This window comes from Mustela putorius, unplaced genomic scaffold, assembly GCF_011764305.1.
Source record: "Mustela putorius furo isolate JIRA1106 unplaced genomic scaffold, ASM1176430v1.1 tig00003869_pilon_pilon_pilon, whole genome shotgun sequence".
Taxonomy (NCBI): domain Eukaryota; kingdom Metazoa; phylum Chordata; class Mammalia; order Carnivora; family Mustelidae; genus Mustela; species Mustela putorius.
In genome coordinates, this window is record NW_025422021.1 from 35,786,133 (window position 1) to 35,803,018 (window position 16,886).

At 48.2% G+C, this 16,886-nt stretch overlaps 2 long non-coding RNA genes across 2 annotated transcripts in view; one reads left to right on the top strand and one right to left on the bottom strand.

Moving 5' to 3' along the window:
* Positions 1-16,886, top strand: part of LOC123387997 — a 96,594-nt gene that overhangs the window by 10,769 nt on the left and 68,939 nt on the right. The gene's annotated exons all lie outside the window — the stretch shown is intronic.
* LOC106004199 lies at positions 12,288-16,467 on the bottom strand. Its single transcript, XR_001177112.2, has 3 exons — positions 16,126-16,467; positions 13,812-14,787; positions 12,288-12,722 (listed from the first exon to the last, which is right to left on the bottom strand). It is a non-coding gene; the product is annotated as an uncharacterized LOC106004199 (long non-coding RNA).

The following is a 16,886-nucleotide window of genomic DNA, read 5'->3' on the forward strand; positions in this document are numbered from 1 at the left end:
GGGAACGGGCTGAGCCCTGAACTTGGCATCCACCATTCACTGGAGGCAGCTCCTTGTCCCTGAGGGCACTTGCCATCGAGGGTCTCAGCGAGGGAGAGGGCATTGTATGGGGTGACTGGGGATCATCTAGGACGTCTGCAGCGAGGCGGCTGGAGGGGAAGGGGCAGGGAATGAGTCATACCCTCTTGCATGTCTGGTTAGTGCCATTTCTGTTGTGGGTGCTGTCTGGTGGGCGTTAGCAAAGATCCTTGCCCTTCTCGTCCACTGCTGTGGGCCCATCCACCTACTTCTGTCCCAGCTGTCCTGTCTCCAGCCTTTCTGAGAGTCCCCAGCCTTGAAGTCTTGCACCCTCTGAGGTGGTCAGCCTCTGGCCACGGCCCAGGAGGCCACCAGATGATGATGCCGGAAGACCTTGCTACCCTTGTCTTTCATCTTTAGAAACTAATCTCTTGCATCCCTGGTTCCAAAGCCAATCATCTGAACAATTCATCCCTCCAGGTGTTCTTTTAAAAAAAGGGATTTGTGGCCAAAACGATTTAGGAGATGATGAACACTCCAGTTTCTTCTTGGAGATAAAATTCACATTACCACGTTCATGATTCTGAGACGTCCTAACAGAGACATGTGATATCCATCCGTTTCATAGCTTCTCTTCATAGAACTCTTTTTCTCTCTCTCAAGAAACCGATACACATTAAAAACCACTATTTTTAATTAACCCCTAAACTCCAGATTTAAAAAATACACTTTATCTCCGGACAGGTTACCATATTCCACCTCGGATTTTTGCATGGATAAACTTATCCAGTATTTTCTTTAAGAACCAAGCCAGCTGAGAGAAATAAAAATTCTGGTTCGTGTACGAGGAGTAGGGGGGCCTTCGGTCAGAAGAGGAGAGCGAGCTGAGATAAATTTTATGCTGCTCGCCATGTTTTTCCTCTGGCCCTCGGCCCGTCCGTCACTCTTTGTTTATTAAAAGCTGGCTCTGCAGACATTGACGCAGCAGTGGCAAGACGTCGAAAGGCTTCTCTGAGCCTGAGATTAGAGGCAGAATTTATGGCCGTGCGGGAAATTGCAGCCTGCAAAGCGGCGCAGTGAATTACAGCCGGGGCTGTTAATCGGGAGGATGTCTGTCCAGGATCACCGCGGAGACTGGCCGGAGGCTGCAGCCGGCTTGTCCTGTGCAAAACCTGGGAGCCCGAGCGACCGTTAGAATAGAGGCTCCTCCATCAAGTGTCAACGGGGGCCCAGGGCAGCAAATGTTCTGCTTACAAAGCCAGATCCTAGACCTCTTTCTGGCTTTTGCTTTGCGCTGATGAGCTGGTCTCTCCTGTAGAGTCTGACTCTTGGAATCACCACTGAAATTGCTTGCTGAACACAAGCTTTTCACATCGGTTATTATTTCTCTCTCTCTCTCTTTTTTTTTCTGAGAGAGAACATTCTAGACCTGAGGTTATGCTGGATGTATTTCATTAATATTGTTAATAGGAAAATAAAATCTGTGTCTGCAGAAATAGGCAATGTTCCCAAATAGAGACTATAGCCAGGTCGTAGTTTTGTCTTTAAAGGGAGGGTGTATGTACCCTGGAAAGCATGGTGGGGAACAGAATCCTATGTCTTAGAAATGCACGTTTGAGACACGGATTGGACTTTCCATCCACATAGAGCAGAACTGTGCAAATAGTAAAGACAATGTATAAACAGCAAATGCCGAGTCACAAAGGCTCAAGGGTACATCCCAAATTGCATTTAATACTTAGATATATAGAGACATAATATGTAATAATATACAAAGAGATTTAGAGAGATGATATGTACTATATATTAAGATTTATTTGATAGGTCTATGTAATACGTCGATAAAGATATAGATACAGGTAGATTTAGATAATCTATAAGCTTTGGTCAACAACACAACAACTTTTAAATAAATGTTTACTCTTTACAGTAAAACCTCAGGCTGTCGTTGCCATGGGGAAGGGGAGCTGTCTGTGTTTGATGAAGAAACACACAGGAAATAACAGGGGCCTTTGTGCTGTTCGGGAGCATAGCACCTAATCTGGAAATTCTCTTCCTACTAAAATGCGTGCACACACACACATGTACACCACCCACCCCACAAAGACACAAAGACGCAATGGACCTCCCATCTACTTCTGTCCCCCCCAGAGTTATGGGGGGCTTGCAAGAGCAGAGAGCTAGCCCCTCAGACTTGGCATTTCCTCTTCCATTGAACACCCTGGGAGAAGAGTGAATTTCATTATTTTCCTGTGCTGCACAGATCCATGCAGAGGCCTTTAGCGGGTAAAGAGTCCAAAGTTGGAGACGTACACGTGATGGCAGCTGAACTTAGATTGTGAACTAGCCGCTGAAACAGAGAGAGAGCAAGACCAGGAGGAGGCTGTGATTTGTATTAAATTCTTGCTGCGAAGATGCCCAGAGAGCTATGGGTCATGTGAGGGAGCGTATCAGGACTTCAGGAGAGCTAGGGGAGGGACTAGGAGGAGGGTCCGCTTGACAGGAGCCCGGCAGGGGGGTTTCTTTGGTCAAGAGCTTGTCGTTGGTTGGGGACATCATCTCACTTAGACAAGACCTGTGGTATATGCCCTTCCGAACACACCAACCCTTCCTGCATTTTGTAAAGAGAGCTCCTCCAGGGGCTTAATTAATGATAATATCTATCTTTCATAGTGATATTTATCTTCTGTTGGGCCTTTACCAAGGGCCGCTGGGCTGAGCACAGAGTATCGCAGTGAATTCCCCAAACCCGGCACCCCTATTCCTGGTCAGCTGAGAAACAAACACGAGGCTGAGAGGACTGATAAGCCCACAGAGCTGGGATTTGAACTGGGATCAGGGATACGGGAGGATATCCTGATGGCAGTGCAGTGGAGAATCAGGTTCCCAGGACGGGTAGACCCAGGAATGAATATCCTGGAATGGAGCCTACACCAGTCTCCCTAGCTGGGTTTCCACACATCGCACCAAGTATGGTGTTCCACTTAATGTCTCATAGTGGCTGGTGACTGCGTTTTTAGAATTGCGCTGCTTCCAAAATATCAAGCAGGACAGTCAAGTGTGATGGTCCTGCGCTCTGGGGTCCAGCCAGACCAGACCCACTGTTCTGCCATGGCGAGTTCTTAGTAAAGTAATTTCCCAGCCGATATACAATGCTGGTCTCTGGCATGTTGCTGCAAGGGTTCTAACACACAACCCATTTACATGGCTCTGTTAATCCTACAGCAGGAACATTTGCATGCATAAATCCTCAAGACCGGGTCTGGAAGATTGGGGTTAGAGATCCCTGTGTGCCCAGCATATTCTTAGTCTCAAGGGCCCTATCTGCCTGTGCTTTCCCCGACATCGTTCCTGGCTCTATTTTTTTTGAAACTCTAGAGTAGATGAAGTGTCCTTGGCTCACTAGCCTGTTAGACCAGTGATGACCAGATTAGGCCTGGAACGTGCTTCTCCCGGGAAGTCATTCACCCGTGCGTTTACACTTACGCCTCCCTGTTTTCCAATTCATTGTCAGCAAACTTGTCAAAATCTGATCACCTCAAAGGGAGGTGAAAATACCAAGCATTCCGGGAAGGGAATAAAAACATGAAATAAAACACACAAAATAAAACACACAAAAGCTAGTTGTGTGCACCAGTGACGCCAGGCTGCGTGCTTCCCAAGCCCCCCGCGCCCGGGGCCGGTCTTCCCTGCATCATCCCTGCCTGGAGTCAGGTGTAGCACAGGCCTGTCGGGTGGTTTGTGCGGAATGTTGCACAAAGCACTGAATCCAGCAAGCAGGACTGAATTATGAACAGAGGAAAGAAGTAGAACATGGACAGGGGTGGGGAGCAAGCCCACCGAGGGTCTGAAAGACAAATGGATACACACCCAGAAACGGGGAGATATCAGGAGAGGCACTGACATCCCACAGGGGTAGTGATCTGCCTGGAGAGAATTTATCTAGAAAACTCTGCTCTGGGCTCTCGTATAATTCTGGGTTAAGTTACAACCACCATTCACACATGGAAACAGATGACATCAATGAGAAAAGCCTTCGGTTTGGATGGCGCTGTCCAGTTTGCACATGGTTTCATAGGGATGATTATATCTGAGCTTCTCAAAAATGGTGATTCCCTTTTCAGGATGGGAAGCCAAGCGGAGGAGGGCTGAACCAGGAGTCCAAAGCCACCACCCCTTTAGCGGGTCTGTCGGGGGCAGCTGGGGCCAGAACACAGCCTCATATTGTTCTCACTTCCTGGGAAAATCGGGGCATCCCCAGGGTCTGCCTCCCCACCCTGACTTGCATGAGAATTGCAAGGCAGCATTTTTATTGAAAAGCTTTAATGCCCTTTCTGGGAAGACCACTTTAAAGGGCTTGGTAAAAGCAAAATGGATGGGGGCGATTATATCTCTTTCTCTGCCCCAGACACCTGCTGGGTGGGTGTTGAGTCTGGGCTCAGTGCCTGGTGTCTGAGCGGCTTTTAGCCAGAGGGTGGAGGCTGGGAGCCCTTTCCAGGGGGCAGAGAGCACAGCTCAGCACCTCGGGGCAGCTTTGCTGCTGCTTCCTCTCGGTGGGCCAGGGTTCCCCTGCAGGCAGAAAATGCACAACAAAGGGGCCTGGGAGAGATGCCTTGCCTTGTTGGTTTCACTGCTCCGGAAAAGCAACCCTGCTTTCCTCCTGTCCGGACCCTGACTACTGAAAGGGATTCTGTCCTGGGTCATTTCATTTGCATTTCGGGTTTATAAAAACTCCTCTCTTCCGTCTCTAGCATTTCCTCTTGTTTCTCCTGCAACGTCTTACTAGAGCAGTTGACCCTGATGTTCATTTTCTTCTCTTTCTTTACCCTTTCCTCCTGTTCTTTCTGGGTTGTAACCTAGCCACTAGTTACTATGTTACAAAGTTACCCTGTAATGTGTGCATGAGGTAGAAAGTGCAAGTGTCCAGAAGCCTGTTTGTGAAAAGCAGGGGACATCTAAGTCTTGCGGAGGCAGTGGTTTATAAGATTCAAGGCCCCCTGCTGAGAAAAAGAACACAATGACTGGCCTGGGTGAATTTTATGAAAACATGTGTCTGGGTGTCTGCGTGAGCACACTGCTCGGACCCCCACCCCTACCCGGCATCCCTGAGCCTGAGTCTTCACAGGGTCCCCCTGATGGGCAGAAGCCCCTTCCTGCCCCACACCCCCTCATGACACCCCTCGTCCCCCTGTGACCTCTTCCCAGCACATTCATCCCGAAAAAGTCCGTGTGTGCACTAGGCGAATAGCAGTATCAGTTTGGACCAACTTTCAGCATTTTTAGGAGCTTATGATACACCCCTGCCCTTCCAGCCAACACTCACCTCCAAGGAAGACTGAGCATCAAGGAAGCTGGGTGGCAGATCTTCCTGCAATCTGCCTGTTTGCAGACTGGGCATCAGAGCCAGGGCGCCGGTCTGGACCCCGTTATCCTCTGTGGGCTCAGAGGTGGGAGAGGAGGACCAGACGTTTATTGGGGACGAATTGCTGTGAAGGGATGGGGAAGGGGATTTTTCAAGGGAAGCCCCAGACCATGTCCAATGCAGACCCTACAAAGTCCCTGACAGTGGTCCCAGTGTGACCGGTCCCTTAGGGCAGCCCCGTGTGGATGGAATCCAGCAAGCCCTTCTTCTCCGCTGTGCTTGGTCCCTGGCTGGGAGACCGGGATCATGGCACAAGCTATGACATTCTTATCCAGGGCTTGGAGGTAACCATGAGGTCCGAAGGCCCCAGGCAGCTAATGACCTTCTGTGGCTCCCCAGTTTCCTTATCTTTTTTTTTTTTTTAAGATTTTATTTATTTATTTGACAGAGAGAAATCACAAGTAGACAGAGAGGCAGGCAGAGAGAGAGAGAGGGAAGCAGGCTCCCTGCTGAGCAGAGAGCCCGATGCGGGACTTGATCCCAGGACCCTGAGATCATGACCTGAGCTGAAGGCAGCGGCTTAACCCACTGAGCCACCCAGGCGCCCCCCCCAGTTTCCTTATCTTTACGAACGTTTTTTCCTGTCTTGTGGAAAGATTAAATAATAATGATTGTAATGAGCAGAATCATGTCCCCACCCTCCCCGCTCAGGCTCCCAGAGGCTTGATGTGATTGTATTTGGGGACGGAATCTCTAAAGAGGTAATTCGAATGAAGTGAGGTCATTGGAGTGGACCCCCATTCAATAGGACTCATGTCCTCATCAGAAGAGACCAGGGGCGCCTGGATGGCTCAGTGGGTTAAGCCTTTGCCTTCGGCTCAGGTCATGATCTCGGGGTCCTGGGATCGAGCCCTGCATCAGGCTCTCTGCTCAGCGGGGAGCCTGCTTCCTCCTCTCTCTCTGCCTGCTTGTGATCTCTGTCAAATAAATAAATAAAAATTCTTAAAAAAAAAAAAATAAAGAAGAGGAGACCAGGGCAAAGACACACCGAGGGAGGGTCTTGTGACCACGTGAGGTGGGCTGTCTACACGGCCAACAGAGAGGCTCCAGAAGGAAGCAGCAATGCGGACACCTCGGTCTCAGGCCTCCAGCCTCCAGCACTGAGGGGAAACAAATGTCTACTATTTCAGCTGCTTGGTGTTGGGTATTTTGTTACAGCAGGGTTCCCAAACTAATGCAAGTGTGGATTTCACTAAGCTGTGCTTTTTGCAAAGATAGTCCTCCTCCCCGAACCAAGTGCCACCCCATTCTACAAGCTTATCAGAACCACTGCCCCCATTGTTGTTCCTGTCCTGGGAAGTTAGGAGGGGGAGGTGTGAGGAGCTGTGCTCTCCGAGCCCTAGACATGGACATGGTGGTTTTCTTCTTGTGTAAAGCAGAGGGAATAAGCCCATCCAATGAGGTTTTCTGCAGAGTGTTCTGATCTGTTACTAGTCACGCTATTCGTACCCTATTGTCAGGGTCATTGTCAATCATGACAATAGCAAGCATTTGGGTAGCACACTGTGGTGTCTGAGCTACTTTCTCATCTGTTATTTGCTCCTTACGCCACTCCCAAGGAGGTAGATAGTGTTGTGACCTGCCTTCGGTCCACCTCTCTGAGTTCAAGGTCACAGGGCTGCCCAGAGGTCACTGGTGAGGAGGTTGGACAAGGGTCTTCTGACTTGGCCCTTTGCTGTGCCCTCACCCACACTAACAACTCCATGGACCCGACATCTGACCACGGCCTAACAAGGGCCCAGCCACTGAGGTGTTGGTGTGGCCAAGGCCTGGACTGCACAGGTCGGTCTGAAAGGGGGAAAGATAACAAGGGGAAAAAGGTGGCCTGCGTGGGGACAGGGTGTGGAGGGGCAACATGGGGTCTGTTCTGTCCCCCAGCTCAGTTTCACAGACCACACCTCAGCCCTGAGGGATAAAATAGCAGGTGCTGCTTCTCGGAGGCAGGAGAGAGCAGCTGAGGGGCAGGGGGAGACCAGGACCCTAGGACACTGTCCCAGGAGTCCTAGCAGAGAGGGGGGTTGGGGTGGGGGTGCTGAGACCTCAGGAGGGGCTGAGTGTCCTGAACCTGGGAGCTGACCAGAGTCAATGTTCTCACCTGGACCAGTCCGGTGCCAGAGCCTACAGGACGACGAGTGGGGTGGCCAGCAACAGCCCCAACACAGTAAACCCCCAGGGGCTGCGGGAACTAAGTGGGAAGTTTGGGGGACTTGGATCCTGCATTAGAAGAGGGGGAGCCTGTCAGCCTCGTTTTGCTGTCAGCCTGATTGCATTTCCGCTGCCTGACTGCTTGGGCCTTGGGATCAGGTTATGTTGTCAGCCAGATGCTCCGTGCTCCCAAAGGGCAAGACAGGCTGTCAGAATAAGGGCCCTTGTAGCTGTCTTATTAACTAAGAGCATCTGAAAGTCACGTACAAACCCTTTCCAGGGGGAATCTTGGGGAAGAGGTCGAGCCGCTTGCACTGAGGAGGAGCCGCTTGCACTGAGGAGGGGCGTGGCCAGGCTTCTCGGGGAGTCGTGGCCCCCCCACAAGAGAGGAGAAGGAAATCCTCTCCCTCCTTCCCGGACCTCGTTCCAAATTGGGATCCTCTGTAGCCCAGCTCCTGTGGGATTACAGCAACCCCAGGATTATGCTCTTTTGTAGTTCATACTTTTTGCTCTGTTACGGGATATCATTTGAATAGACAGAGGATCAGAAGGAGAGAAGCTTCAAAGGAAGCAGAGGCCCAGGTCCCTCAGCGGCGATCACGTGCACAGTGTAATTAGCATTGTAAGATTCCGGTGGGGACTTCCTTCCTGTTAGAGTCCAGCTTATGTCCTGCTCCTTCATCCTGCCTTCTTCCCCAGGCCTCTTCTCTGTCACCTGAAGGCCAGGGCGGGATATAATTTTAAGCTTTACCTCGAGTTCATTGAAACCCAGACCCGGGCTGGATGAGGACATACACACGGGAAGATACACTGAGAACTGATGGAAAGGTGACTAAAAGGATTTATTTTTGTAAACTATGCAAGAAAATGTGGTGGATTTCCTTCTTCCCGCCCCCTTCCAGCCTGTCTGTGCCTCCCAGTCCTTCCCTCCGTGCCCCTCTCCTCGGCTGCCCTCATCCCCGCACCGACATTCCCTCAGCTGCTCGTGCACCTCTCTGCTGCATATATACCCCCATATCTTCGCATGCACCCCCACACCTGCACCCCCTCCTGCATGCACACCCCCACACCTGTCTGCACACCCCCTCCTGCATGCACACCCCACACCTGCACAAGCACCCCCTCCTACATGCACACCCCCACTTTTGCACATGCACCCCATGCAGGCACACAGAGTTCCATGCCTTCATGCACACCCCCATGCCCTCACATGCACCCACACACCTACAGTGCACCCCCAAGCCTTCAGTTGCACCCCGTGTCTGCAGGGATGTCTTGGGAACTTTCTCCTGCTGATTTTTGGCCAGGTCCTAGGGCTCCTCAGCTAGTCAGTCCCTGGGAGGCAGCTTTAAGTCTTGATATAGTACTTATCACAGGCCTTGGGAAGGCTTACACATATTAACTCAACCCTTCATGGCCCTATTAGTAAACTCATTTTACAGATGAGGAAATTGAGGCAGAGGGGTTCTATACCTTGCCAAAGATTACAGAGTTCAAACCCAGTTCAAACCCAGACAGTCCTGAGCTCGGAGCACTTTGGTATGAATGAAACGAGTTGAAGTATAGACTGGCTTTTTGGACTAGGCCCAACGGAAGAAGATGAGTCTCCTGGGAGCCCTGTGCTGTCCTCTCACTGATAGATGTTCTGTTGGGTTCTCAGAGAAATTCAATGAGACCTTGGAAACTTTGCTCTTTGAAGTGTATGTTGGAGAGCTGGTTGATGGTGAGTGAGCAACTTGGCAACTTCATCAATGACCTCTCACTGACTAGTGTCTGCAACTGTTGTGAAGGTGTCCCAGGCTTGTGCACAGAGCTCAGAGTGTGTGAGGATCCTCATGGGAAGAACCACAGTCTGATGGCTGGTCCAGAGCCTACCCAGTTCAAGAGTCCTGCAGACTGGAATGGGCCTTATCCATTCCCAAGAACAAGTGTTGGGGGGTTTAAAAACCCAGCCAAGGATTGTCTTCTATGTCTTAAGTTCTCCCAGACGGCTTCATCTCACTGTCTGCCTAGTGTGTGGTCTCTCATACTTCCCTTCCCTGGTTCTTTGGCTCCCTTCCACTGGGCCTCTCAACAGAATGTGCCCAGATCCCTTACCTCTTTCTTCTCAAAATGCTCTCCCCACTTGGCTGCTGTAACACTACACCTCTTGGTACATTGCTACATAGTACAAGATGTGTTTGCTGTGGAGATGGGGTGCTGAAACTGGAAGAGGATTTATGAGGCAGTGTGACCAAGGGGCACACTTCTGGTAGTTTTAAGCTGCATCAGTTAGGATTCTTGGTTAGAAGCAAACGAGATGAACTCTGGACATTTTAGACAAAAAAAAAAAAAAAAAAAGAACAATTCTTAGAAGGCTATAGAGGCTTATGGAACCAATGGGAGTCCAGAGGCGCAGGTGTGGGAAAGCAGGAGGAAACCAAAAAACGTTGGAGGGTTCAGAACTGAGTAAGAGAAATAAAAGGAGACATAAGGAAAAATGAAAGTTAGAGTAATAGGTATGACAAAGTAGGATCAAAGAATAGTTTTTTTTTTTTTATTAACAATGGGTAAAGCATGAACACATTTATTGTCAGAGAAAAAGAAATTGGCATGAAAAAGAAGGATTTCTCTGAACATAAAGTAATCAAGCTAGAAACAATAACAGAAAGATTCTGGGAAAACCTCAAGTATTTACAAATCAAGCTAAAAGCATCTAAATAATAATGAGTCAAAAAGGAAATCATAAGGTGTATTAGGAAATATGAATTGAATGCAATTTAAGACATAAAATTTCAAGATTTATAGGATTCAGCTAAAGCAGTGCTTAGGGGGAAAATTAATAGCATTAAATTCTTGTATTAGAAGAAAGTTCTTAAATGAATAATCTATGCTTCCACTTAAAGAAATGTAAGAAATTGTAAAATAAGGTAAATTAATCCCCCAAATAACAGAAGACTAATAAAGACATAAGCAGAACTGGTAGAATTGAGAACAAAAAATTTAGAGAAAGACCAATGAAACCAATTCAGGGTTCTTTACAAGAGACAAGCTACAGAACTGGTATGTTTGTGTGTACATATGTGGGGGTGGGGAGGGGTCTGTGACTAAGTGATTAAGGAATATCTAATGTAATATATTTTTTTAAGATTTTATTTATTTATTTGACAGACAGAAATCACAAGTAGGCAGAGAGAGAGGAGGAAGGAGGCTCCCCGCTTAGCAGAGAGCCCGATGCGGGGCTCGATCCCAGGACCCTGGGATCATGACCTGAGCCGAAGGCAGAGGCTTTAACCCTCTAACTTAATATTTTTTGTGTATGAAATAATAGGTGGGGTGGTCCATGGAGTAGAGCTGATGAAGAAAGAGGTGACATTTTGGTGTATTTTCTGGAGGAACTGGAGGAATAAGTATATTAGTTTCCTACTGCTTCTATAACAAATTATAATAAACTTAGTGGGTTTAACAACACAAATTTACTCTTATAATTTCTGGAGATGAGAAGTTTAAAACAGATCTTACTGGGCTAAAATCAAGGTGTCAGTGAGGCTCTGTTCCCTTTGGATGCTCTAGGGAAGAATCTGTATTCTAGATTTTCCAGCTTCTAGGGGCCACCCCCAGACCTTGGCTCAATGCCCCATGACCCCTGCCCCACCTTCTAAGCCAGGAGTATAGCATCTTCTAATTTTTCTCTCTCTCTGATCCTTGCTTCCATCATCACATCTCTTTCTCTAACTCTGACCCTCTGACCTCCTTCTCATTAGAACCCTTATGATTATAATAATCCAGGATAATCTCCCCATCTCTGGTACCTTAACGTCCTCACAACTGCAAAGTCCCTTTTGCCATGTTAGGGAGTATATTCCTCATTTTAGGGATTAGGACTGGACAGTTTTGTGGGCTATCACTTTGCCCACCACAATACATAAGGAAGAACAAACAAAATAATTGAGAAGAACACCCAGGTCCAGCCTCCCTGGAGACCATGAACAGTTTGTGGCCCAAATCTCCAATTTAGGTCATTTAGGAAATGAGATAAAGGTATTAAGTTAGGGGACCGTGGCTTTAGAACAGGATATGGCATTTTACTGGGAGTATGGCAGAAGGATAAGATACAGGGAATAGTAGTTTTAATAAAATGGTAATACACCTGCTCAACAGTGGGATCCAGACTGCGTAAGCAGGGAAGGGAGAATGCTTACAGAGGGAGAGGAAATCGATATGTCAAATTGTGGTAAAATGCACAATCCACGGCTTCAGGTATGAGAGACTCTATGATACATGGATATTAAGGACTCAAGAGAAGCATTCCTAATATGGAGGACTTCCTCTACTTCTATTCCAATAAAGAGCAAAAAAGCAGAATTTTCTGATATCCTACCTTTCTCCTAAAGGAATGCATTTAATCTACTCTTCGTACTCTTCAGAAGTCTCAGAATGAAGAGGGAGCCTGTCTTCTTCTTCTTCTTTTTTTTTTTTTTAAAGATTTTATTCATTTATTTGGCAGACAGAGATCACAAGCAGGCAGAGAGGCAGGCAGAGAGAGAGAAAGGAGGAAGCAGGCTCCCCGCTGAGCAGAGAGCCCGATGTGGGGCTCGATACCAGAACCCCGGGATCACGACCTGAGCCGAAGGCAGAGGCCCCAACCCACTGAGCCACCCAAGTGCCCCGGGAGCCTGTCTTCTAATGCAGTGATTTATCACAGCCAATCCTTGCACCTATTGCTTCTGACGATCAGATATGATCTTATCACTCCAGTTTCTTAACAGAGACACTATTCGCCAGTGATCAAACAGACCCCTTTTGTTCTGCGTGTTATGAAAACTAACTTTATCTAAAATGGATCTGTTTATTAATAGGCTACAGGATATTATTTAGAACCACAGAGGAGGACTCGGTGACTTTTAGCCGTGTGGGCAGTTACATGTTTAAGGAGCACGTGCTGCAGAGGGAAGAAAACAGGATACTGGAATGCGCTTGGGGGGACATCAGAGAACGGTTCTTTGAAATTGATTTTACAAGTAAGGATTTCTTTTTTTTATTACTGTCTTCTTTCTTCTCCATTTTAGATGTTGCAGAGTGGAGCTTGAGCTAGGATCCTGGCAATGCCATCTGATTGCTGGTGAACTTGGGTGGTTCTCGGCCTGGGTTTCCTTATCTATAAGACATAAATAGCAGAAGTCCCTACCTTAGTGTGTTAGTAAGAGGACAATTCAGATAATACTTGTAAGTCCCCTACAACAGTAACTGACACAAATGCATTTTTTTTTTTAAAGATTTTATTTATTTATTTGACAGAGAGAAATCACAAGTACACTGAGAGGCAGGCAGAGAGAGAGAGAGAGAGAGAGAAGGAAGCAGGCTCCCTGCTGAGCAGAGAGCCCGACGCGGGACTCAATCCCAGGACCCTGAGATCATGACCTGAGCCGAAGGCAGCAGTTTAACCCACTGAGCCACCCAGGCGCCCCGCATTTTTAAAATAAAATAAAAACTCATCTTACAATGAGATGCACTGGAAAAAAAAATTCATAAATATGACAGAAAATGCTTTGCATTGGTTCAGAACCAAGAGTAAATATACTTTTCCACTTTATGTAGATGAGAATCGATCCCTGGTCTTTATTAGAGTGCAGTGTTCTTCACAGTTTTCTTGGCCTTGTCAGTGATAGTGAATTTATTTCCTCTCTATTTGCCTTGGATTTCAGAGTTGACCAATTTAAATAATCACCTCCTACTTTGCTAAAAATGGAAACTCCCTAACCTGAAAACAAATAGCAAAGCTAATTAGGTTATTTAAATCTTCTAAGACTTGCAATCTAGATATTGTCAGGTCAAGATGAGGCATTAGGATCAGAGCAGGGCTGGCTGGTTGACGGGATGTGATAAGGACATGGCCGCCCCAACACTCTGACACCGTAAGTGATCCCGCAGAGATGGGGGAGGTCACCGAGTCAAGCATCCAGGACTGTCTAGCAACTACTGAATTGTGCACCAAGAATGGTTGTGATGGGTCACCAGAAATTTCTCTAGAGACCAGAAAGTCCTCAGTCACAGCTCTCCTAACAGGCCTTGCCAAGCAGTCAAGGCCAATGTGTCAGCTTGCTAGAACCATGCGGACAGCAGTAGAATGGACCCAGGTGTTTTTGAAGACGCCAGGGTTCAGGGGTCTTCCCCTCCATTATTTTTACGTTACTTGAATAAGCTATTCAACCTCTCTGCATCTCCATTCTTAATACCTGACACCCACCTGGAAGGTTTGCTGTGAAATATCCTCCAGGGAGTACATCTTGCTTCACCAAGCATGCTTAGTATATAGTGGGCAGTCAGGGAATGTTCCCTTTCGTTCTTGTCCTCTTCCATTTCTGCCCCCGGCTTCCTGTCTTTGAAGCAGGAATAAACCTAGTTACTCCCCCAAGAATTCAGAAGCCATTGTATAAGAGTGAGAAGGCTGAGCTGTTTCTTTTCTAAAAAGTCATTATCTATAAGAAATTAGTCCCTGGTAGTGAGAGCCATCTCTTTCTCCTCTTGTCATGTGCGAGGGGCAGGAGATCTGGAAGGATGCCTGGCGGCCATCACTGTGGGTTGGTGGAGCCTCAGGATCCAACCATGGATGGCACCGTCAGGCTTTCTTACAAGGTCAGGGGAGCTACTTCCTCAAGAAAGACTAGGTACATTTCCATAATTCCAGGCACATTTGCAAATTTCCAGGAAGTGCAAGTCACTGTGCTTCCTCTCCCTTCAAGGGCCCTGAAGGACTATCCGTTCTCCCAGCTGAGTCCGTTGCACTGTCAGAGTGTGTGTGTGCATGGAGGTCCCAGCATCGGGTGACATCTGCTCTTGTCCTTTCTCTCCATGACCTTGCTTCTTTCTAGTTCCTGCTCAGTATTCCTGTTCTCTTGCTCACTTACTGGGCATCAGAACCCAGTTCTGGGTGCTTCTAGAGGGCATTTGTACACGTTCAAAGGAAAAGAGTCATTTGTTATGCTTAGAAAGATTCAGTGGCAGGCATGAGGGGCTTTACCGGGCTTACTTCATGGCAGTTGTTTTGCCCCATTGGTGTCCCATTTAGTGGTGAAAACCAAAAGTGGAGGAGGATCCGTTTAAGTAACTTCTGAGAAGCTCCTAGGTTCTTCTCTCCAGCCCCACCGTTCTGGGAACTCCAGTCCAGGTGCAGATCCAGCTGCCAGCTCCAGCTGTCAGCTCCACTGAGGTCACATGTGCATCTGGAACAGAATTGGCCAGAACCACCGCTCAGTTTTAACTGCACGCCCCAACCCAATTTGCTTCTTCTCTTCCAGCTCCCCTTTGCTCAAGCCAAATTTAAGAGTTATGCTGGATTCAAGACCTGCCTTCACCCCTCTTTCCATAAGCAACCGCTAGTTCTGAAATACACCCCCTATCGAAGCCCCTTGCCTCTCGCTGACTGCAAGAGCCCTGCAGGTTTTGTCCTCATCACCGCCTCCCCCCCTTCCTCTCCCACCCTGGCCTTTTGTCTGTTCTTCAGACACATCAAGCACCTCCCCTTCCTAGAAAGCTCTCTCTCCTGATTGGTCAGTGACTGGTTCCTTCTTGTGGTTCAAACCTCAGCTTAAATGTCAGTTCTGCAGGGGGCCACTGGGGCTATCAGATCAAAATCAGACGTCTCATCCCTCTCTATTACACTGCTTTGTTGCAATTCTCTGATTAGCCCTTATCTGACTCCGGCATTTTAAAAAATGTGTTTAGGGATACCTGGGTGGCTCAGTCGGTTAAGCACCTGCCTTCAGGTCAGGTCAAGATCCCAGGGTCCTGAGATCGAGCCCTGCATTGGGCACCTTGTGCTCAGCCAGGAGCCTGCTTCTCGCTCTGACTGTTGCTCCCCCTGCTAGCGCATTCTCTCTCTTTCTCTGACTAATAAAATGAAATTAAAAAAAAATGCGTTTATCAGCTTTGTTTCTGTCTTCCACCTCAGCCCTCCCTTTTGTTCTCTGCCTCAGGGGAAGAGGACCTTGTCTGTCTGGTTCATTATTAAATCCCCAGCAGTTAGATGAATGCTTGGCACATAGTTGGCACTCAGTAAACACTGGTTAAATGAATGAATAATTAGTGAGATCAGTCTGTGCTCTCCCTTAACCATGTTTTTGGCTAATTCAGGATACCAGTAGGGACTCAGTTCTGGCAAGATCTTATAGGGCAGGTTTCCAACCTCAGTACAATGGACATTTGGGGCTGGATGATTCTTTGCTCTAGGGGTAGTCCTGTGCATTGTAGGGTACTTACCAGCATCTCTGAGCATTCCCCACTTGATGCCAGGAGCAAAGTTCTCCCACCTCAGGTTGTGACAACACAAAAGGTCTCCAGACACTGCCACATGTCCCCGGGGGGGAGCAAAATCTCCCTTCTCTTCGGTGAGAACCATCCCCACTGGAGGGCCGTCTGCAGCTCCTCATAGTTAAAGACACGCATCTCAAATTCAGGTCCCTAGACTAGCAGATGACCCTTTTGAGAAGTTGTTCTACCAGGAAGGCCAAGCCAGGCTGTGGGGCAGGCAGTCCCAACCTGACCCCAGCCCCACCACTCACCTGTCAGTGAAGGGGCTTGGCTTCAAAGGCATGGGCTTCTTTATCTGGGAAAGGGGTTGACAGGCGAGGAGTGGATGCAAGAATGGAATAGGTGCAGGAGGTCCCACGGGGTAGAAGCTAGATTAGCGGCAGCCCTTCCACTGGGGAAACCCCTGCTGTCCTCAAATGGTTGCTCCCTTTACGAAGGTGTTTCCTGTGATGCAGACGTGCAGGCTGGGCAGAGAAAGGAGACTCGGGGATCCCCCAGTGAGGCCCCCCGTGCACATCCGGCTGACACACTGGGTCTAATTCCCTGCCCCTTGGACTCACTCCTTCTCCGGTATCCACAAAGGCTGACTGTGCTCTGAGCAGCTGCAGCCGGTCAGGGCCTCGGGGAGGCTGTGGGAAGGGTCGTGGTCCCTGTCAGCCGGCAGCTGTGGGAAGTGGCCAAGCATCTCTCTCTTTCTCTCTCTTTCTAATCAGTGTTCGGGTCCCCAGCCAGCAGCTCAGCTCTTTGCAGAGTTGCATCTAAAGTCCTCTGTGAGGCCTAAAATACTTCTATCCAGCAAAGGGCCTTTGGGAAACGTCCGCCCTGATTGGAGGGTAGCTGCATGGATGGACAGAGGTCTCGGGAGACTCTCAAGTGGGAGAAAGAAAAGAGCCTGTTCAGTCTTCTCTTAGCTTAAAAAAAAAAAAAAAAACAAAGTCATGGCCTACCTAATTAATTAACTGAATTCTAAGGAGATGAGCAGAATTATTGTTAATTAATTTTAAATGAATGT